At 42.0% G+C, this 25,053-nt stretch overlaps 2 pseudogenes; both read left to right on the top strand.

Annotated features, from left to right (window-relative positions):
• The window catches only part of LOC139762281 (uncharacterized), a 30,492-nt pseudogene extending 16,590 nt beyond the window's left edge, over nt 1-13,902 (top strand).
• A 3,529-nt stretch (nt 13,903-17,431) lies between these two features.
• Nucleotides 17,432-25,053, top strand: part of LOC139762282 (uncharacterized) — a 45,499-nt pseudogene continuing 37,877 nt past the window's right edge.

The raw sequence follows: 25,053 nt of genomic DNA, 5'->3' as shown, positions 1-25,053 counted from the left end.
GAGTATTTTGAAGGTTTGTTGAATGTGGTTGATGATAGGTGGCAGATATAGGGTGTTTTGGTCGAGGTGGTGTGCAAAGTGAGAGGGTTAAGGAAAATGATTTGGTAAACAGAGAAGAGGTAGTAAAAACTTTACGGAAGATGAAAGCCGTCAAGGCAGTGGAGTTTATAAAAAATGGGGATGACTGTATTGTTGACTGGTTGGTAAGATTATTTAATGTATGTATGATTCATGGTGAGGTGCCTCAGGATTGTCGGAATGCTTGCATACTGCCATTGTACAAAGGCAAAGGGGATAAGAGTGAGTGCTCAAATTACAGAGGTATAAGTTTGTTGAGTATTCCTGGTAAATTATATGGGAGGGTACTGATTGAGAGGGTGAAGGCATGTACAGAGCATCAGAGAGGATGCTCTTTTTCACCTCTTGCACCTTCCTTTTGACGTCCTGCCTCTTTCTTTTATATATCTCCCACTCATTTGCATTATTTTCCTGCAAAAATCGGCCAAATGCCTTTCTCTTCTCTTTCACTAATAATCTTACTTCTTCATCCCACCACTTGCAACCCTTACTAATCAACCCACCTCCCACGCTTCTCATGCCACAAGCATCTTTTGCGCAAGCCATCACTGCCTCCCTAAATACATCCCATTCCTCCCCACTTCCCTTCCCTCCTTTGCTCTCACCTTTTTCCATTCTGTCCTCAGTCTCTTCTGGTACTTCCTCAAACAAGTCTCCTTTCCAGGCAAACTTACTCTCACAACTCTCTTCACCCCAACATTCTCTCTTCTTTTCTGAAAACCCATACAAATCTTCACCTTCGCCTCTACAAGATAATGATCAGACATCCCTCCAGCTGCACCTCTCAGGACATTAACATCCAAAAGCCTCTCTTTCGCGCGCCTATCAATTAACACATAATCCAATAACGCTCTTTGGCCATCCCTCCTACTTACATACGTATACTTATGTATATCTCGCTTTTTAAACCAGGTATTTCCAATCACCAGTCCTTTCTCAGCACACAAATCGACAAGCTCTTCACCATTTCCATTTACAACACTGAACACCCCATGTATACCAATCATTACCTCAACTGCCACGTTACTCACCTTTGTATTCAAATCACCCATCACTATAACCCGGTATTCTGCATCAAAACCACTAACACTCTCATGCAGCTGCTCCCAAAACACTTGCCTCTCATGATCTTTCTTCTCATGCCCAGGTGCATATGCACCAATAATCACCCATCTCTTTCCATCAACTTTCAGTTTTACCCATATCATATATATATATATATATATATATATATATATATATATATATATATATATATATATATATATATATATATATATATATATATATATATATTTTTATATTTTTTATTATACTTTGTCGCTGTCTCCCGCGTCTGCGAGGTAGCGCAAGGAAACAGACGAAAGAAATGGCCCAACCCCCCTCCCATACACATGTATATACATACGTCCACACACGCAAATATACATACCTACACAGCTTTCCATGGCTTACCCCAGACGCTTCACATGCCTTGATTCAATCCACTGACAGCACGTCAACCCCGGTATACCACATCGCTCCAATTCACTCTATTCCTTGCCCTCCTTTCACCCTCCTGCATGTTCAGGCCCCGATCACACAAAATCTTTTTCACTCCATCTTTCCACCTCCAATTTGGTCTCCCTCTTCTCCTTGTTCCCTCCACCTCCGACACATATATCCTCTTGGTCAATCTTTCCTCACTCATCCTCTCCATGTGCCCAAACCACTTCAAAACACCCTCTTCTGCTCTCTCAACCACGCTCTTTTTATTTCCACACATCTCTCTTACCCTTACGTTACTCACTCGATCAAACCACCTCACACCACACATTGTCCTCAAACATCTCATTTCCAGCACATCCATCCTCCTGCGCACAACTCTATCCATAGCCCACGCCTCGCAACCATACAACATTGTTGGAACCACTATTCCTTCAAACATACCCATTTTTGCTTTCAGAGATAATGTTCTCGACTTCCACACATTCTTCAAGGCCCCCAGAATTTTCGCCCCCTCCCCCACCCTATGATCCACTTCCGCTTCCATGGTTCCATCCGCTGCCAGATCCACTCCCAGATATCTAAAACACTTCACTTCCTCCAGTTTTTCTCCATTCAAACTCACCTCCCAATCGACTTGACCCTCAACCCTACTGTACCTAATAACCTTGCTCTTATTCACATTTACTCTTAACTTTCTTCTTCCACACACTTTACCAAACTCAGTCACCAGCTTCTGCAGTTTCTCACATGAATCAGCCACCAGCGCTGTATCATCAGCGAACAACAACTGACTCACTTCCCAAGCTCTCTCATCCCCAACAGACTTCATACTTGCCCCTCTTTCCAAAACTCTTGCATTTACCTCCCTAACAACCCCATCCATAAACAAATTAAACAACCATGGAGACATCACACACCCCTGCCGCAAACCTACATTCACTGAGAACCAATCACTTTCCTCTCTTCCTACACATACACATGCCTTACATCCTCGATAAAAACTTTTCACTGCTTCTAACAACTTTCCTCCCACACCATATATTCTTAATACCTTCCACAGAGCATCTCTATCAACTCTATCATATGCCTTCTCCAGATCCATACATGCTACATACAAATCCATTTGCTTTTCTAAGTATTTCTCACATACATTCTTCAAAGCAAACATCTGATCCACACATCCTCTACCAATATATATATATATATATATATATATATATATATATATATATATATATATATATATATATATATATATATATATATATATATATATATATATATATATATATATATATATATATATATATATTATCCCTAGGGATAGGAGAGAAAGAATACTTCCCACGTATTCCCTGCGTGTCGTAGAAGGCGACTAAAAGGGGAGGGATCGGGTGCCTGGAAATCCTCCCCTCTCGTTTTTTTTCAATTTTCCAAAAGAAGGAACAGAGAAGGGGGCCAGGTGAGGATATTCCCTGAAAGGCCCAGTCCTCTGTTCATAACGCTACCTCGCTATCGCGGGAAATGGCGAATAGTACGATATATATATATATATATATATATATATATATATATATATATATATATATATATATATATATATATTTTCTTTTTCTTTCATACTATTCGCCATTTCCCGCATTAGCGAGGTAGCGTTAAGAACAGAGGACTGGGCCTTTTAGGGAATATCCTCACCAGGCCCCCTTCTCTGTTCCTTCTTTTGGAAAAGAAAAAAGAAAAAAAAATTGAGAGGGGAGGATTTCCAGCCCCCCGCTCCCTTCCCTTTTAGTCGCCTTCTACGACACGCAGGGAATACGTGGGAAGTATTCTTTCTCCCCTATCCCCAGGGATATATATATATATATATATATATATATGTATTTTTTTTTTTTTTGCTTTGTCGCTGTCTCCCGCGTTTGCGAGGTAGCGCAAGGAAACAGACGAAAGAAATGTCCCAAACCACCCCCATACACATGTATATACATACGTCCACACACGCAAAATATACATACCTACACAGCTTTCCATGGTTTACCCCAGTCGCTTCACATACCCTGATTCAGTCCACTGACAGCACGTCAACCCCGGTATACCACATCGATCCAATTCACTCTATTCCTTGCCCTCCTTTCACCCTCCTCCATGTTCAGGCCCCGATCACACAAAATCTTTTTCACTCCATCTTTCCACCTCCAATTTGGTCTCCCACTTCTCCTCGTTCCCTCCACCACCGACACATATATCCTCTTGGTCAATCTTTCCTCATTCATTCTCTCCATGTGCCCGAACCATTTCAAAACACCCTCTTCTGCTCTCTCAACCACGCTCTTTTTATTTCCACACATCTCTCTTACCCTTACGTTACTCACTCGATCAAACCACCTCACACCACACATTGTCCTCAAACATCTCATTTCCAGCACATTCATCCTCCTGCGCACAACTCTATCCATAGCCCACGTCTCGCAACCATACAACATTGTTGGAACCACTATTCCTTCAAACATACCCATTTTTGCTTTCAGAGATAATGTTCTCGACTTCCACACATTCTTCAAGGCTCCCAGGATTTTCGCCCCCTCCCCCACCCTATGATCCACTTCCGCTTCCATGGTTCCATCCGCTGCCAAATCCACTCCCAGATATATAAAACACTTCACTTCCTCCAGTTTTTCTCCATTCAAACTTACCTCCCAATTGACTTGACCCTCAACCCTACTGTACCTAATAACCTTGCTCTTATTCACATTTATTCTTAACTTTCTTCTTTCACACACTTTACCAAACTCAGTCACCAGCTTCTGCAGTTTCTCACATGAATCAGCCATCAGCGCTGTATCATCAGCGAACAACAACTGACTCACTTCCCAAGCTCTCTCATCCCCAACAGACTTCATACTTACCCCTCTTTCCAAAACTCTTGCATTCACCTTCCTAACAACCCCATCCATAAACAAATTAAACAACCATGGAGACATCACACACCCCTGCCGCAAACCTACATTCACTGAGAACCAATCACTTTCCTCTCTTCCTACACGTACACATGCCTTACATCCTCGATAAAAACTTTTCACTGCTTCTAACAACTTTCCTCCCACACCATATATTCTTAATACCTTCCACAGAGCATCTCTATCAACTCTATCATATGCCTTTTCCAGATCCATAAATGCTACATACAGATCCATTTGCTTTTCTAAGTATTTCTCACATACATTCTTCAAAGCAAACACCTGATCCACACATCCTGTACCACTTCTGAAACCACACTGCTCTTCCCCAATCTGATGCTCTGTACATGCCTTCACCCTCTCAATCAATACCCTCCCATATAATTTAGCAGGAATACTCAACAAACTTATACCTCTTTAATTTGAGCACTCACTCTTATCCCCTTTGCCTTTGTACAATGGCACTATGCACGCATTCCGCCAATCCTCAGGCACCTCACCATGAGTCATACATACATTAAATAACCTTACCAACCAGTCAATAATACAGTCACCCCCTTTTTAAATAAATGTGTGTGAATGTAACCAAGATGAGAAAAAAGGAGAGATAGGTAGTATGTTTGAGGAAAGGAACCTGTATGTTTTGGCTCTGACTGAAAGAAATGTCAAGGGTAAAGGGGAAGACTGGTTTGGGAATGGCTTGGGAGTAAAGTCAGGGTTTAGTGAGAGGACAAGAGCAAGGGAAGGAGTAGCACTACTGAAACAGGAGTTGTGGGAGTATGTGATAGAGTGTAAGAAAATAAACTCTAGATTGATATGTGTAAAACTGAAAGTTGATGGAGAGATATGGGTGATTATTGGTGCATATGCACCTGGGCATGAGAAGAACGACCATGAGAGGCAAGTGTTTTAGAAGCTGAATGAGTGTGTTAGTGGTTTTGATGCACGAGACCGGGTTATAGTGATGGGTGATTTGAATGCAAAGGTGAGTAACGTGGCAGTTGAGGGAATAATTGGTATACATGGGGTGTTCAGTGTTGTAAATGGAAATGGTGAAGAGCTTGTAGATTTATGTGCTGAAAAAGGACTGGTGATTGGGAATACCTGGTTGACAAAGAGAGATATACATAAGTATACCCATGTAAGTAGGAGAGATGGCCAGAGAGCGTTATTGGATGACGTGTTGATTGATAGGCGCGCGAAAGAGAGATTTTTGGATGTTAATGTGCTGAGAGGTGCAACTGGAGGGATGTCTGATCATTATCTTGTGAAGGCGAAGGTGAAGATTTGTAGGGGTTTCCAGAAAAGAAGAGAGAATGTTGGGGTGAAGAGAGTGGTGGGAGTAAGTGAGCTTGGGAAGGAGACTTTTGTGAGGAAGTACCAGGAGAGACTGAATACAGAATGGAAAAAGGTGAAAACAAAGGAGGTAAGGGGAGTGGGGAAGGAATGGGATGTATTTAGGGAAGCAGTGATGGCTTGCGCAAAAGATTCTTATGCCATGAGAATCGTGGGAGGTGGGCAAATTAGAAAGGGCAGACAGTGGTGGGATGAAGAGGTAAGATTATTAGTGAAAGAGAAAAGAGAGGCATTTGGACGATTTTTGCAGGAAACAATGCAAATGAGTGGGAGATGTCTAAAAGAAAGAGGCAGGAGGTCAAGAGAAAGGTGCAAGAGGTGAAAACGAGGGCAAATGAGTGTTGGGGTGAGAGAGTATCATTAAATTTTAGGGAAGATAAAAAGATGTTTTGGAAGGGGGTAAAAAAGTGCGAAAGACAAGTGAACAAATGGGAACGTCAGTGAAGGGGGCTAATGGGGAGGTGATAACATGTAGTGGTGATGTGAGAAGGAGATAGAGTGAGTATTTTGAAGGTTTGTTGAATGTGGTTGATGATAGAGTGGCATATATAGGGTGTTTTGGTCGAGGTGGTGTTCAAAGTGAGAGGGTTAGGGAAAATGATTTAGTAAGCAGAGAAGAGGTAGTAATACCTTCGGGGAAGATGAAAGCCGGCAAGGCATGGTGTTTGGATAGTATTGCAGTGGAATTTATTAAAAAAGGGGATGACTGTATTGTTGACTGGTTGATAAGGTTATTTATTATATGTATGATTCATGGTGAAGTGCCTGAGGATCGGCGGAATGCTTGCATAGTGCCATTGTCCAAAGGCAAAGGGGATAAGAGTGAGAGCTCAAATTACAGAGGTATAAGTTTGTTGAGTATTCCTTGCAAATCATATGTAAGGATATTGATTGAGAGGGTGAAGGCATGTACAGAGCATCAGATTGGGGAAGAACAGTGTGGTTTCATAATTGGTAGAGGATGTGTGGATCAGGTGTTTGCTTTGAAGAATGTATCTGAGAAATACTTAGAAAAGCAAATGGATTTCTATGTAGCATTTATAGATCTGGAGAAGGCATGTGTTAGAGTTGATAGAGATGTTCTGTGGAAGCTATTAAGAATATAGGGTGTGGGAGGGAAGTTGTTAGAAGCAGTGAAAAGTTTTTATCGATGATGTAAGGCATGTGTATGTGTAGGAAGAGAGGAAAGTGATTGGTTCTGAGTGAATGTAGGCTTGCGGCAGGGGTGTATGATGTCTCCATGGTTGTTTAATTTGTTTATGGATGGGGTTGTTAGGGAGATTAATGCAAGAGTTTTGGAAAGAGGGGCAAGTATGCAGTCTGTTGTGGATGAGAGAGATTTGGAAGTGCGTCAGTTATTCTTCGCTGATGATACAGCACTGGTGGCTGATTCGTGTGAGAAACTGCAGAAGCTAGTGACTGAGTTTGATAAAGTGTGTGAAAGAAGAAAATTGAGAGTAAATGTGAATAAGGATAAGGTTATTAGGTACAGTACGGTTGAGGGTTAAGTAAATTCGGAGGTAGGTTTGAATGGAGAATAACTGGAGGAAGTGAAGTGCTTTAGATATCTTGCAGTGGATTTGTCAGCGGATGGAACCATGGAAACGGAAGTGAATCATAGGGTGAGGAAGAGGGCGAAAATTCTGGGAGCCTTGAAGAATGTGTGGAAATCGAGAACATTACCTCGGAAAGCAAAAATGGGTATCTTTGAAGGAATAGTGGTTCCAACAATATGTTATGGTTGCGAGGCGTGGCCTATGGATACAGTTGTGCGCAGGAGGGTGGATGTGCTGGATATGAGATGTTTGAGGACAGTATGTGGTGTGAGGTTTTTTGATCGAGTAAGTAATAATCGGGTAAGCGAGATGTGTGGTTATAAAAAGAATGTTGTTGAGAAAGCAGAAGAGGGTGTTTTGAAATGGTTTGGGCACATAGAGAGAATAAAGTGAGGAAAGATTGACCAAGAGGATATATGTGTCAGAGGTGTAGCGAACGAGGAGAAGTGGTAGATCAAATTGGAGGTGGAAAGATGGAGTGAAAAAGATTTTGAGTGAACGGGGCCTGAACATGCAGGAGGGTGAAAGGCATGCAAGGAATAGAGTGAATTAGAACGATGTGGTATATCGGGGTTGACGTGCTGTCAATGGATTGAACCAGGGCATGTGAAGCATCGGGGGTAAACCATGGAAATTTCTGTGGGGCCTGGATGTGGAAAGGGAGCTGTGGTTCGGTGAATTATTACATGACAGCTAGAGACTGAGTGTGAACGAATGAGGCCTTTGTTGTCTTTTTCTAGCGCTACATCGCACACATGAGGGGGCGGGTGTTGTTTTTCCATGTGTGTCGGGGTGGCGATGGTAATGAATAAAGGCAGACAGTATGAATTATGTACATGGGTATATATACATTGAGATGTATAGGTATGTATATGTGCTGTGTGTGGACATGTATGTATATACATATGTATGTGGGTGGGTTGGGCCATTTTTTCATCTGTTGCCTTGCGCTACCTCGCTAACGCGGGAGACAGCGACAGGCGAAGCAAAACAAAACAAATAAATAAAATATATATATATATATATATATATATATATATATATATATATATATATATATATATATATATATATATATATATATATATATATATATACTTAGAAAAGCAAATGGATTTGTATGTAGCATTTATGGATCTGGAGAAGGCATATGATAGAGTTGATAGAGATGCTCTGTGGAAGGTATTAAGAATATATGGTGTGGGAGGCAAGTTGTTAGAAGCAGTGAAAAGTTTTTATCGAGGATGTAAGGCATGTGTACGTGTAGGAAGAGAGGAAAGTGATTGGTTCTCAGTGAATGTAGGTTTGCGGCAGGGGTGTGTGATGTCTCCATGGTTGTTTAATTTGTTTATGGATGGGGTTGTTAGGGAGGTAAATGCAAGAGTTTTGGAAAGAGGGGCAAGTATGAAGTCTGTTGGGGATGAGAGAGCTTGGGAAGTGAGTCAGTTGTTGTTCGCTGATGATACAGCGCTGGTGGCGGATTCATGTGAGAAACTGCAGAAGCTGGTGACGGAGTTTGGTAAAGTGTGTGGAAGAAGAAAGTTAAGAGTAAATGTCAATAAGAGCAAGGTTATTAGGTACAGTAGGGTTGAGGGTCAAGTCAATTGGGAGGTGAGTTTGAATGGTGAGAGGCTGGAGGAAGTGAAGTGTTTTAGATATCTGGGAGTGGATCTGTCAGCGGATGGAACCATGGAAGCGGAAGTGGATCATAGGGTGGGGGAGGGGGGCGAAAATTTTGGGAGCCTTGAAAAATGTGTGGAAGTCGAGAACATTATCCCGGAAAGCAAAAATGGGTATGTTTGAAGGAATAGTAGTTCCAACAATGTTGTATGGTTGCGAGGCGTGGGCTATGGATAGAGTTGTGCGTAGGAGGATGGATGTGCTGGAAATGAGATGTTTGAGGACAATGTGTGGTGTGAGGTGGTTTGATCGAGTAAGTAACGTAAGGGTAAGAGAGATGTGTGGAAATAAAAAGAGCGTGGTGGAGAGAGCAGAAGAGGGTGTTTTGAAATGGTTTGGGCACATGGAGAGAATGAGTGAGGAAAGATTGACCAAGAGGATATATGTGTCGGAGGTGGAGGGAACGAGGAGAAGAGGGAGACCAAATTGGAGGTGGAAAGATGGAGTGAAAAGGATTTTGTGTGATCGGGGCCTGAACATGCAGGAGGGTGAAAGGAGGGCAAGGAATAGAGTGAATTGGAGCGATGTGGTATACAGGGGTTGACGTGCTGTCAGTGAATTGAATCAAGGCATGTGAAGCGTCTGGGGTAAACCATGGAAAGCTGTGTAGGTATGTATATTTGCGTGTGTGGACGTGTGTATGTACATGTGTATGGGGGGGGTTGGGCCATTTCTTTCGTCTGTTTCCTTGCGCTACCTCGCAAACGCGGGAGACAGCGACAAAGTATAAAAAAAAAAAAAAAAAAAATATATATATATATATATATATATATATATATATATATATATATATATATATATATATATATATATATATATATATATATATATTAGAAAGTTTGGATGAAAAAATCGTCATTTTTTAATGTTTGTACCGGTTTATAAGTATGTTTGTACCGGTTTATAAGTATGTTTGTACCGGTTTATAAGTATGTTTGTACCGGTTTATAAGTATGTTTGTACCGGTTTATAAGTATGTTTGTACCGGTTTATAAGTATGTTTGTACCGGTTTATAAGTATGTTTGTACGGTTTATAAGTATGTTTGTACCGGTTTATAAGTATGTTTGTACCGGTTTATAAGTATGTTTGTACCGGTTTATAAGTATGTTTGTACCGGTTTATAAGTATGTTTGTACCGGTTTATAAGCATGTTTGTACGGTTTATAAGAATGTTTTGTACGGGTTTATAAGTATGTTTGTACCGGTTTATAAGCATGTTTGTACCGGTTTATAAGAATGTTTGTACCGGTTTATAAGTATGTTTGTACCGGTTTATAAGTATGTTTGTACGGGTTTATAAGTATGTTTGTACCGGTTTATAAGTATGTTTGTACCGGTTTATAAGTATGTTTGTTCTATCTCTGGGATTGATTTTTAATATTAATGCCTATACGAGAAAACTGTCTAGAAAACTACAAAGGTATTATCAGGGATACATAGTCCAACTGTATTATAGAGTATATTACAAAACTACATACCATAAGAACATGAGAAGTAAGGACACTGCAAGAGGCGTATTGGCCCGAGCTAGGCAGGTCCTGAGTCTGTCCACAAACCAACTGCCTGTACCCATAAACACATCCAACCTTCGTTTAAAGCTAACTAAAGAACTAACTTCAACTACTGTACTTGACAGCTTGTTCCATAAATCTACTACCCTATTCCCGAACCAATATCTACCCACATCCGACCTGAATCTATCTAAATCCATTATTTTTGGTCCTACCCAGTGGCGTCATTCTAAGAACTTTATTCATGTTACCTCTATGTATGGTCTTCACCTATTCAGAAACTTCATTCACATCCCCTCTAGGCCTTCTCCTCTTAAATGACTGCAAATTCAGCCTTTTTTACCTTTCTTCATAAGTGAGGTTTCTAATTCCAGGAATCATTTATGTTATTCGCATTTGTGCTCTCTCTCTCTCTCTCTCTCTCTCTCTCTCTCTCTCTCTCTCTCTCTCTCTCTCTCTCTCTCTCTCTCTCTCTCTCTCTCTCTCTCTCTCTCTCTAATAATCATTATTAACTGCATAGTATGGAGCCCAAAACTAACCCGCATGATTCAAATGTGAGTCTCACCAATTCAAGATAATGTTGTAATAATACTCTAGGAGTTTCATTGCTAACAGTCCCATTAATGAACCCAAACAAACTATTAGCCTTATTACACACTTTAATACATTGTTGCCGCGGCTTAAGATCCTCGCTCACTCCACCTGAAGTACGTGGAATTGTTGATCTGATTAACATGTAATGGCAGACCTGAAAATACACACACACACACACACACACACACACACACACACACACACACACACACACACACACACACACACACACACACGTACAAATTCTCTCTACTTCTCTCTTTTCATTTCTCGTATCTTTTATTTTTTGCATTATACACAATAACTACTCCTATATTTGTTCTCTTTACTCGTATATTTCAATCAGGTAAATTAAAGCTTAAGTCCGTGTAATTTGTTAGTAAATCGTAATGAGATCTTTTTCCCCTCTGTGTCTGTTGGACCCGAGGAAAGTAAAACCACTTCCCATTATTGACAACAGTGTTTTAGGGTTAAGTAAGCAATGGTTTCATCAATGTAGACTTTGGTAAAGAGAAATTGATATTAAATCTAAGAAGTTCATGATCAGGCAAATAGATGATCCTAGCCCTCTTAGCAAAATCTAATCTATTATTTACATTATATGGCGAGATTCTTTTTCCTTTACCGTAGCTGAGATGCCCCTACCCTCAAAAACTTCATTGACTTAATAAAACTTTGTTGACAATAACGTTTTCCAAGTTGCTGAGGCTGATTCTTATTGAACGAAATTCGGTTTAGCCATGATAAATTCCCTCACTCCCATTCTCAGTAACTTATTCATGGAATACTATGAGACTGAGATCCAAACTTCAGTTAGTAACAGTCCAAAAATATGGTTAAGATACGTTAACGATGTGTGGTCCTTATGGCCATCTCACCAAGATCATGATGTTTTCTTTAATGAATTACGATTCATCCCACCATCAAGTTTAAGACTAAATGGAAACACAAAGGCAAATCACCCTTCCTTAATGTGGTGATAATTAGGTATTTTGATTAGTTATCCTTTAAGATCTACAGGAAGCCTACCAGTGCTGAGAGTTATATTCATTATTTTTCAGGATGTGGGAAAACAGGATCCCAGCTCCAGGTGTGGTGTGCAGGAACAGTTCCCCAGTGCTACGTCTGGTGTGTGAGGGACACAATACCTATGTGTGAGATGTGATGTGTGAAGGAACGCCATGCCCAAGCAGAGATACGGAACTCTTATCACAGTATCCTCATCCCGGTACAAGCTTGCGGTGTGTGGGACATAGTGCTACCTGCCAGGTCTGGTATGTGAGGAACAGAGTACCTCAGTGCCAGTGCAATACTGGTGAGTGTGAGATAAAATGTCTTAGTGTCAGATGTGGTGTGTGGTGAGACAGCGCCCCAGTGTCAGTGTAGGTGTGGTGTTACACCGTCCTAATGCTATGTAGGTGTCTGGTGACAGTACCCCAGTGCCAGTGTTGATGTGGTGGTAAAGTACCTTAGTGCTAGTGCAGTGACTGTTGACACCGTACCTTAGTGTCAGTGAAGGTGTAGTTGTACAGTACCCTAGTGCCAGGTACAGTGCTGATGACATATTACCCCAGTGTCAGTGTACGTGTGGTGTTACACCGTCCTAGTGCCTTGTGGGTGTCTGGTAACACATTACCCCAGTGTCGGTGTAGGTGTGGTGGTACAGCGCTCAAGTGCCAACACTACCTTCCTTCACCACCTACGTATACTACTCACCCTCACTGCAGACCTACAAGACCTTCCTTCACTACGGTGAGGTGTCTGGTGACATCAGTACCCCAGTGTTAGTGTAGGTATGGTATGGTGGTACAGGACCCTCGTGACAGGTGTGGTGTGTGATGAGACACTACCACAGATTTAGTGTATGTGTGGTGCCACAGGACCCTTGTGCCAGGTGCAGTGCCTAGTGACACAGTACCACAGTGCTAAGCCTGTTGTGTAGTGACACAATCGCCAAGCTTCTCTGCAGGTCTGGTCTGCAGAGACACGTTGCCAGTCTTGATGTTTGAGGACAAACTATCTCAACATTAAGTCTGGTTTATGGGAAATTCATTATCTTGTACTATCCATGATGAGTGTAGAATACAGCAGCCCAGTGCCTGGTTTAGTGTGTGGGAGGCATACTGCCTCACTCCCAGGTCTGGTTTATAGTAACACAGGTGTCACCCTCTTGCTCACATATGATCATCTCTGGTGGGTGTCTGCGACTTATGTAACTTTATGTCCACAACCTTTTGATCATATCTAAACATTATGGCCTCAGTTAACCGTGCAAGGGATTGCTTGATTTGTAAAAATTCTCACTATAGAAATATCAATAATTTTTTTAAAAAGTATTGATTTACCGTGTTTATTGTATGAGTAATATGTTATCAAAGAAATAAATTACCTTTTAATAAATCTTTTCTCTTTTTTCTTACTTGCCTGATCAGTAGTGTATGTCATTTCACTTGCATCTCCATATGAAAGCAACAGCAGGACACATGTTATTTTCATTGAAAATTAACTATACATGGTGGTAAGTACAGACGTACAGTACAGTACATGTAGAGCCTCAACATTAAGCCAGGAGAGCTCAGGTTACTGGCTGCAAGCAAATGTGACGAAACTCCTGAAGGAAAGTGACTTTTCCCTAAAATAAGCTCACTGTAGGTAAGTTGTCTGTTTATTGCCATTAGACTGTGTAGAAAATCTTAATACTTATGTGTGGTGGTAACGAGTGGCAACAGTTTGCAGTGTTACACTTGTCGCTGCACCTAATACTAATATTGAACTGTGCATTGTTTTACTGTCATTGGTTCATGACATAAAGTATTTTAGATATTGTTAATGTTCGGAGGCTACGTAACTAAATGTCAGAGTCTGAGAAAGCATCTGTAGAAGATATTATGTGATTGCTATTTCTGAATCTTGGTTTGATATAAAATAGATAGACTTCTTTGCCTAATACGCAATTCCAGGGTATAATTTTTAATAAAAACATGGTAAATAATGTAGGCGGTAATGTTTGGCCTTTGTTAAAGATCATCTTAATCTTATGATGAATAAAATGTACCCGATGGGAATGTCGATTTCATTTTACATAGATTAAAGATGAGCTTCGTAAGAAAATAACAGTAGGACAAACACCAGAGAAAGATAACAGATTTTATGATCAGTTTGCAGAAATTTGTGATGAACAAGATTCTGTCGTAAAAGACTTAAGTGCAAGGTTGGGGCGAATGTCTCTTTCCACCAGCTTCGCGTGCGGATCCACGTAGATTTGCTTGATATTTCCATAATCCAATTAGTTGAGAAACCTGCTCGTGACGTTGATAATGTTGAAGATTGAGGTAAGTTTGTTACAATTCAATAAATGTTATTCCTTTTATTAAAAGAAAGATTATTGTCTGGATATCCATAGAAAAAGCATCTCAGTGAGTGTATGGGTGAAGTGTACATACATATCTAGGTGTAGGTGGCGTCCAGTATAGAGCGCACAGTGGGTAAAATAACTCAACATAGGAGAGTGACAGGGGAAGGCGAGCTGGCTCCGGCACCCCAAGGGTACACTCCCTTGGGGTGTTATTGGGTGATTATCTTAGTTTGTGGTGTAAGTGCAATTAGAAAGAGTGTCTTTGAAGTTGCGCTAGTGTCCTTTTTTGTAGTGGTAGTGTGAGGGTGGTGGGACGGGAATAGGGTTAGATGAGAGGTGAAGAGAGAGATGGATGTGGTCGGAAACTCACAGTGGTCCTGGAAACAAAAAGTAATGAAGATAATTACTGGCTCTGTTGGAGAAGACAAGGTCGAGTCTGCCCTTTCCTCCTGGGCCAGTGAAGATGGTATGGAAGAAAGGTCCTAGGAAGTTGCGACGTTTGAAGGAGCATAAAGCGAATAGGTCATCACCGTGAGAAATGTTTTTGTTGTGGTGGAAGGTTCTGTGTTGGGCGTTGAGGTCAGCTAGAAGGTAGACTGGGATATGAGTGTGATTGAATACTGTCCAAAGATCGCGGAGTGGAATGTTAGTGTTGGGTCGAGAGTATGTAGTGCAGAAGATAATGAAGCCGTGTATTGTGTTTACTGCTACAAAGTGTTCGAGACGCCATGAAGTGGTTATTATTCGTGTTCGACAGTATTGCGTGTAAGACTGGCGACTTCCTCGTGTCTACCGTCTGAAGACTGTCGGGATGTATATCCGTAGTGTCTAATTCTACACCCAATAGTGATACATGTGCTGTTAATTATCAAAACATCGGGTCTTTTCTCTTCGAGGAGAGTGGCAACCAGATGACGGCCATTGTGGTAGATGAGTACATTAAACTGCAAGATTTTAAGCATTTTACGAATTTGGGAAGTTTATCGTTCTTTTAATTCTGTGGTCGATGACTGCCATTGGCATTCCGTTGAGGGTCTTCATGTGAACTTCGGTGGAGGTTTGTCTGGTCTTGGGTCGGCAACTTCCTGGGAGGGGTTAGGTAGGGGGAGAGTCATTGTGGACGAGTCGAATGTCGACGTTGTAAGCCGGTAGGTTGTCTGGTGAGTCGGCAGGTCAGGTTCTGTGGCTCCTCTGGGAGGGTTAGGTGCGAGAGGAGGAGAGGTGGAGGGGAAGGAGGCGGGGGGAGGGATTGGGAAGTGGAGGTTCGAGAGGGAAGGTCGGGGGGAAGCGGAAGTTGTGATGGTGAGTGTGGAAGAGGAATTGGTAAGTGGAGAAATGGATGGGTTGTTGATGTTGAGTTGAGGGTGGTAGATGGAGTTGTGTTAGGTGGTGCGGGGGAGGTATCTGGAGGGTGACAGGTTGTGTTGCTGGGGGAGAGTTTGAAGTGTTACTGGAAGTATCCTGGGACATATTTGCGTTAGGGGTCAGGGAGACGTGTGACAGGAGCCTGGGAAGGATGGCTGTTGGCGGGGGAGGTGAGGAGTTCGGGTGGAGTAAGTACATTGGGCAGGTTGATGTGTGCTGGCAGCAAGTCGAAAATCCTGACAAATTCAGACTTGTCTTCCTTGCTCAAGAACAGTGCTTTGAGGTAGCACGCATGCATCCTTCCTTGTAGAGTGAGGAGGTCGGAGGAGTTTGTGGATGGGATAGGGGAAGCTTGGGTGGCAGACGGAGGTGCAGCAGCAACTGCTGCGTAGAGGTGAGGGTTTGTAGAAGGGGACGAGCTGGAGGTTTTGAGAGATTGTCGCGCCGAGCGGAGTTGCTCATACTTTCGTGAGCATTGCCCAGATACAGCAACGTGTTGACCTTTACAATTAACACAGGTTGCTGCCTGAGCCTTACAATCACGAAAACCGTGATCAATTTCCGCACATTGACGGCATGTCTGGCGCAGAGCTTCGCAGTTCTTAGCCTCGTGTCCGTATTGCAAACCATTTAAAACGTTGTAGATCGAGGTGCTGGTCGGGTTTGTGGTATTTGGCAGGCACTGAGATCATGGGAAACAAGATTCCCCGGGATAGTAGGCGATCTGTCTCGGTCCAGTTAGAGCATTGTATTTTAAGTGATCTTGAAGTGTTCAGTTTGAAAACGTTGATGACATTAATGTCACTGTTTTCTTGATTTATGGCTTCAGTTATCTCTATGGGGTTAAGGGACAAGATAGATGCATCAATATTATTAGCACTATCGATACATCTAGCTTGAAGGGGATGGTCGTAAGCTTGGATAGGATCTCATCTGGATCGCTATCCTTGCTTAAACATATTTTATATAGATATTTATTAGTAGGGGATTGAATGATCCTACTGGGACGGACCTCAGCGGTCATAATTACAATCGTTAGTAATTCGAACGTGTAAAGAGGGGGGGGGGGGACTTTCTGTTTTAATCAATTTTAAACGAATGTCAGGAGGCATGATGGCATCAATGTCCTAATGCCGAGGAAACGTAGGTGAGGGACCACAACCCCACTCCAGGGAGGACCCTGCACTATCACAGGGTAACCCAGGAGGCTCGGCGGGAGTGGTAAGAATGTGAGGGTCTCAACCCCGTTAGGTGAGAACAGGTCCACACCAAGCCTCCGCTCCTCAGGAAGTAATTTTCCTGAATGGTGTGGGGAAGCTGGGGTAGAAATTGTTCAAACCTAACTGTCGAGAGATGTTGGATGATGGATGGTAAAAAAGATAGAAAAAAGCTCGAGATAAATGGACTGGAGGCAACGTAGGGTGGAGAGTGAGTTGGCTTTATATCCCACACTCTAGCCAAGGTCAGTCTCTCTCTGGCGTTCACTCGCAAAGCATCTCATGGTGTCACGGACGGCAGTTGTGGACTGACAGGGTGAGCTACACTGTGTTATAAACGTGTTATGGTGATACAGAAGACTGCAGCATGGAGGGACAACCAGGGCCATATTCTCCGTGCAGCGAAACCTCCTCAAACAGTTTTGACAACAGGAGACAGAAGGTCATAAACACAAGAAAAACCCTTCAAATGTCCTGAGTGTCAGAAAAGCTATACGAAACATGTCTATCTTCATAGGCACATGAAATCACATACTTTTGAAAAGACATATCAGTGTAAAGAATACCAGAGTATCTTCTCCCGTAAGAACAACTTAGTGTTGCAGATGAAAGTTCACATTGGACAAAAGCAATATCAGTGTTCAGAGCGTCAAAAGTAATTTTTCTAAAAAATGTGATTTAAAGAAACACTTGAGAATCCATACTGGTGAGAACCCATACCAATGTTCAGAATGTCAAAAAAATTTTTCTTTTAAATGTAGGTTAGTGACACACCTGAGAGTTCACACGGGCGAGAAGCCATACCAATGTTCAGAATGTCAGAAAAGTTTTTCTCAGAAAAGTAGTTTAGTGACACACCTGAGAGTTCACACGGGCGAGAAGCCATAGCAATGTTCAGAATGTCAAAAAACTTTTTCTCAGAAAAGTAAATTAGTGAGAACCCGAGAGTTCACACCGGCGAGATGCCATACCGATGTTCAGAATGTCAAAAAAGTTTTACTTTAAAAAGTGGGTTAGTGACACACCCGAGAGTTCACACCTGCGAGAAGCCATACCAATGTTCAGAATGTCAAAAAAGTTTTTCTCAGAAAAGTGATTTAGTTCAACACCTGAGAGTTCACACAGGCGAGAAGCCATACCAATGTTCAGAATGTCAAAAAACTTTTTCTCAGAAAAGTAATTTAGTGACACACCTGAGAGTTCACACAGGTGAGAAGCCATACCAATGTTCAGAATGTCGAAAAAGTTTTTCTCACAAATGTGAATTAGTGAGACACCAGAGAGTTCATACAGGCGAGAAGCCATACCAATGTGCAGAATGTCAAAAAACTTTTTCTCAGAAAAGTAATTTAGTGACACACCTGAGAGTTCACACAGGTGAGAAGCCATACCAATGTTCAGAATGCCAAGAAACCTCTTCTCAGAAAATTGATTTAGTAAGACACCTGAGATTTCACACAGGTGAGAAGCCATACCAATGTTCAGAATGTCGAAAAAGTTTTTCTCACAAATGTGAATTAGTGAGACACCAGAGAGTTCATACAGGCGAGAAGCCATACCAATGTTCAGAATGTCAAAAAAGTCTTTCTCAGAAAAGTGATTTAGTTCAACAGCTGAGAGTTCACACAGGTGAGAAGCCATACCAATGTTCAGAATGTCAAAAAACTTTTTCTCAGAAAAGCAATTTAGTGACACACCTGAGACTTCACACAGGCGAGAAGCCATACCAATGTTCAGAATGTCAAAAAAGTTTTTCTCAGAAAAGTAATTTAGTGACACACGTGAGAGTTCACACAGGCGAGAAGCCATACCAATGTTCAGAATGTCAAAAAACTTTTTCTCAGAAAAGCAATTTAGTGACACACCTGAGACTTCACACAGGCTAAAAGCCATGCCAATGTTCAGAATATCAAAAACAATTTATAACACAGGTAATTTAGTAAAACGTCTGAGAGTTCACACAGCCGAGAAGCCAAACAAGTAAAAAGAATATCAAAATACCTTTTCTGGTTTAACTACTTAAGTGACACATCGGGATTTTACACAAGCGAGGAACCATAATAGTGTTCAGAATGTCAAGAAACTCTCCCTGGTAAAAGTGCTTTAGTCAGACACCTGAGAGTTCACAAGGCAAGAAGCCATACCGGTGTTCAGAATGTCAAAAACAATTTTCTTGAAGAGGTGATTAAGGAAGCCATCGGAGAGTTCACACAGGGCAGAAACGATGCTTATGTTCAGAAGGTCCTAAATGTTTCTCCCGAAAAAGCAGTATAGTAAAACGCAAGGTAGTTGAACGCATCCCAGATCTCATGTGTTGAGAACCGGCCACGACCTGCGTGTAGTGGAGCGACCCATGACGTCACACACATCTTTCCCAAGATCACAGAGGACCCGCCTGGGAGGTTAGGCGGCAAACAGGTGAGACCCCACACTCATAAACAAATGATACTGTTTCATCTCTGGTAATATACTAGTATTTCTGTAAAATGATATTATATATATATATATATATATATATATATATATATATATATATATATATATATATATATATATATATATATATATATATATATATATTTATTTATTTATTTATTCTTTATTTATTTTGCTTTGTCGCTGTCTCCCGCGTTTGCGAGGTAGCGCAAGGAAACAGACGAAAGAAATGGCCCAACCCCCCCCCCCATACACATGTATATACATACGTCCACACACGCAAATATACATACCTACACAGCTTTCCATGGTTTACCCCAGACGCTTCACATGCCTTGATTCAATCCACTGACAGCACGTCAACCCCGGTATACCACATCGCTCCAATTCACTCTATTCCTTGCCCTCCTTTCACCCTCCTGCATGTTCAGGCCCCGATCACACAAAATCTTTTTCACTCCATCTTTCCACCTCCAATTTGGTCTCCCTCTTCTCCTCGTTCCCTCCACCTCCGACACATATATCCTATTGGTCAATCTTTCCTCACTCATTCTCTCCATGTGCCCAAACCACTTCAAAACACCCTCTTCTGCTCTCTCAACCACGCTCTTTTTATTTTCACACATCTCTCTTACCCTTACGTTACTCACTCGATCAAACCACCTCACACCACACATTGTCCTCAAACATCTCATTTCCAGCACATCCATCCTCCTGCGCACAACTCTATCCACAGCCCACGCCTCGCAACCATACAACATTGTTGGAACCACTATTCCTTCAAACATACCCATTTTTGCTTTCCGAGATAATGTTCTCGACTTCCACACATTCTTCAAGGCCCCCAGAATTTTCGCCCCCTCCCCCACCCTATGATCCACTTCCGGTTCCATGGTTCCATCCGCTGCCAGATCCACTCCCAGATATCTAAAACACTTCACTTCCTCCAGTTTTTCTCCATTCAAACTCACCTCCCAATTGACTTGACCCTCAACCCTGCTGTACCTAATAACCTTGCTCTTATTCACATTTACTCTTAACTTTCTTCTTCCACACACTTTACCAAACTCAGTCACCAGCTTCTGCAGTTTCTCACATGAATCAGCCACCAGCGCTGTATCATCAGCGAACAACAACTGACTCACTTCCCAAGCTCTCTCATCCCCAACAGACTTCATACTTGCCCCTCTTTCCAAAACTCTTGCATTTACCTCCCTAACAACCCCATCCATAAACAAATTAAACAACCATGGAGACATCACACACCCCTGCCGCAAACCTACATTCACTGAGAACCAATCACTCTCCTCTCTTCCTACACGTACACATGCCTTACATCCTCGATAAAAACTTTTCACTGCTTCTAACAACTTTCCTCCCACACCATAAATTACAGAGGTATAAGTTTGTTGAGTATTCCTGGTAAATTATATGGGAGGTTATTGATTGAGAGGGTGAAGGCATGTACAGAGCATCAGATTGGGGAAGAGCAGTGTGGTTTCAGAAGTGGTAGAGGATGTGTGGATCAGGTGTTTGCTTTGAAGAATGTATGTGAGAAATACTTAGAAAAGCAAATGGATTTGTATGTAGCATTTATGGATCTGGAGAAGGCATATGATAGAGTTGATAGAGATGCTCTGTGGAAGGTATTAAGAATATATATATATATATGGCCCACCAGCCAGGCTCGGGGCATCACCATCATTTTGATGAATGCTGGCCTGAACCCTTGCTTGCTTAATTCAAAATGAAGTGCATTAAGAAGTTGCAGTAAATGATGGAGATGAATTATACTTGAGCATACAGGTGCTTGACCAGGAGGCATCATGATTTGTAGACACTGCCAATCCCTCCTCAGATAAGTCAGCAGAGCGTGCAATCTCAACCCTCTTGTTCAGATCAACAGCTCCATCTATTCCAAGGACAGACTTAAATGAAACATTTAAGCAATTAAAAGTTGTCACCAACAACAAAACTATTAAAGAAATGCGGAACAAAAATAAGGGGATCAAAAAACAGCTGCAAGTTAATTCATCTGAAATAAACAACACCTCTAAAAAATGGATAGGAAATGCTTCAAGATATATATATATATATATATATATATATATACCTGGTGCGTTGTTTACCCTCGAGACGCACCATGAGGGCTTCCCTGGTGGTGGTGGTCTGCAGGATAAGCCGTTCTTCAGCAGTCTTCCCAAGCCCTTCCGCGGACCACAGACCCCATTCTCCAGCCCAGCCAGACGATCCGGTACTCCACCTCGACCCGGACCACATCCTGTAGGACCACAGAACGTCAAACGAAGACCACAGTTTCAGGCCAACCCTCCTCCTCCGGCCAAGCAGCAAGACTCACCCAGCGAGGAGAAGCAGGTGGTCGCTCATTAAGGGTGCGAAAGTAGGAGTCTAGCAGTTCATCACCCACAGACGCGGGAAACGGCGATCAAATTTAAAGAGGGAAGTCAGCACCACAAGTAAAGCATCCTCCTCGAAGGCTCAGAGTGGGGTGCCTAAATGTGTGTGGATGTAACCAAGATGTGAAGACCCTTACTGGAAAAACAATCACTCTTGAAGTAGAACCTTCAGACACAATTGAAAATGTGAAGGAAAATAGTGAAATTGGAGAAAAATGTAGCTTAGACATTGAAGCTTATTGATACAGTGGTTAAATTGATGAGAACTGCTATTGACGTTTGTGTAAATAAATTATACATTTCCTTTTTTCCATAGCCAGAGGTTGAACCATTATGTGACATTCATTTTTTTCATTCATTTCAAGCTAGAAGTTTCAGTTTTCTAAATTGTTTCTTACATTTCTCATATGTATATATATGTATGTGTGTGTGTGTGTATATGTGCGTATGTATGTGTATGTGTGTGTATGTGTATATGTATATATATATGTATATTATCCCTGGGGATAGGGGTGAAAGAATACTTCCCACGTATTCCTCGCGTGTCGTAGAAAGCGACTAGAGGGGACGGGAGCGGGGGGCCAGAAATCCTCCCCTCCTTGTATTAACTTTCTAAGATGGGAAACAGAAGAAGGAGTCACGCGGGGAGTGCTCATCCTCCTCGAAGGCTCAGAGTGGGGTGCCTAAATGTGTGTGGATGTAACCAAGATGTGAAAAAAGGAGAGATAGGTAGTATGTTTGAGGAAAGGAACCTGGATGTTTTGGCTCTGAGTGAAACGAAGCTCAAGGGTAAAGGGGAAGAGTGGTTTGGGAATGTCTGGGGAGTAAAGTCAGGGGTTAGTGAGAGGACAAGAGCAAGGGAAGGAGTAGCAATACTCCTGAAACAGGAGTTGTGGGAGTATGTGATAGAGTGTAAGAAAGTAAATTCTCGATTAATATGGGTAAAACTGAAAGTTGATGGAGAGAGGTGGGTGATTATTGGTGCATATGCACCTGGGCATGAGAAGAAAGATCAAGAGAGGCAAGTGTTTTGGGAGCAGCTGAATGAGTGTGTTAGTGGTTTTGATGCACGAGACCGGGTCATAGTGATGGGTGATTTGAATGCAAAGGTGAGTAATGTGGCAGTTGAGGGAATAATTGGTATACATGGGGTGTTCAGTGTTGTAAATGAAAATGGTGAAGAGCTTGTAGATTTATGTGCTGAAAAAGGACTGATGATTGGGAATACCTGGTTTAAAAAGCGAGATATACATAAGTATACTTATGTAAGTAGGAGAGATGGCCAGAGAGCGTCATTGGATTACGTTTTAATTGACAGGCGTGCGAAAGAGAGACTTTTGGATGTTAATGTGCAGAGAGGTGCAACTGGAGGGATGTCTGATCATTATCTTGTGGAGGCTAAGGTGAAGATTTGTATGGGTTTTCAGAAAAGAAGAGTGAATGTTGGGGTGAAGAGGGTGGTGAGAGTAAGTGAGCTTGAGAAAGAGACCTGTGTGAGGAAGTACCAGGAGAGACTGAGTACAGAATGGAAAAAGGTGAGAACAATGGAAGTAAGGGGAGTGGGGGAGGAATGGGATGTATTTAGGGAATCAGTGATGGATTGCGCAAAAGATGCTTGTGGCATGAGAAGAGTGGGAGGTGGGTTGATTAGAAAGGGTAGTGAGTGGTGGGATGAAGAAGTAAGAGTATTAGTGAAAGAGAAGAGAGAGGCATTTGGACGATTTTTGCAGGGAAAAAATGCAATTGAGTGGGAGATGTATAAAAGAAAGAGACAGGAGGTCAAGAGAAAGGTGCAAGAGGTGAAAAAAAGGGCAAATGAGAGTTGGGGTGAGAGAGTATCATTAAATTTTAGGGAGAATAAAAAGATGTTCTGGAAGGAGGTAAATAAAGTGCGTAAGACAAGGGAGCAAATGGGAACTTCAGTGAAGGGCGCAAATGAGGAGGTGAAAACAAGTAGTGGTGATGTGAGAAGGAGAGGGAGTGAGTATTTTGAAGGTTTGTTGAATGTGTTTGATGATAGAGTGGCAGATATAGGGTGTTTTGGTCGAGGTGGTGTGCAAAGTGAGAGGGTTAGGGAAAATGATTTGGTAAACAGAGAAGAGGTAGTGAAAGCTTTGCGGAAGATGAAAGCCGGCAAGGCAGCAGGTTTGGATGGTATTGCAGTGGAATTTATTAAAAAAGGAGGTGACTGTATTGTTGACTGGTTGGTAAGGTTATTTAATGTATGTATGACTCATGGTGAGGTGCCTGAGGATTGGCGGAATGCGTGCATAGTGCCATTGGACAAAGGCAAAGCGGATAAGTGTGAGTGCTCAAATTACAGAGGTATAAGTTTGTTGAGTATTCCTGGTAAATTATATGGGTGGGTATTGATTGAGAGGGGGAAGGCATGTACAGAGCATCAGATTGGGGAAGAGCAGTGTGGTTTCAGAAGTGGTAGAGGATGTGTGGATCAGGTGTTTGCTTTGAAGAATGTATGTGAGAAATACTTAGAAAAGCAAATGGATTTGTATGTAGCATTTATGGATCTGGAGAAGGCATATGATAGAGTTGATAGAGATGCTCTGTGGAAGGTATTAAGAATATATGGTGTGGGAGGAAAGTTGTTAGAAGCAGTGAAAAGTTTTTATCGAGGATGTAAGGCATGTGTACGTGTAGGAAGAGAGGAAAGTGATTGGTTGGTTCTCAGTGAATGTAGGTTTGCGGCAGGGGTGTGTGATGTCTCCATGGTTGTTTAATTTGTTTATGGATGGGGTTGTTAGGGAGGTAAATGCAAGAGTTTTGGAAAGAGGGGCAAGTATGAAGTCTGTTGGGGATGAGAGAGCTTGGGAAGTGAGTCAGTTGTTGTTCGCTGATGATACAGCGCTGGTGGCTGATTCATGTGAGAAACTGCAGAAGCTGGTGACTGAGTTTGGAAAAGTGTGTGGAAGAAGAAAGTTAAGAGTAAATGTGAATAAGAGCAAGGTTATTAGGTACAGTAGGGTTGAGGGTCAAGTCAATTGGGAGGTGAGTTTGAATGGAGAAAAACTGGAGGAAGTGAAGTG

Source organism: Panulirus ornatus, chromosome 43 (assembly GCF_036320965.1).
Source record: "Panulirus ornatus isolate Po-2019 chromosome 43, ASM3632096v1, whole genome shotgun sequence".
Taxonomy (NCBI): Eukaryota; Metazoa; Arthropoda; class Malacostraca; order Decapoda; family Palinuridae; genus Panulirus; species Panulirus ornatus.
This window is presented reverse-complemented; position numbering and strand designations above follow the sequence as displayed.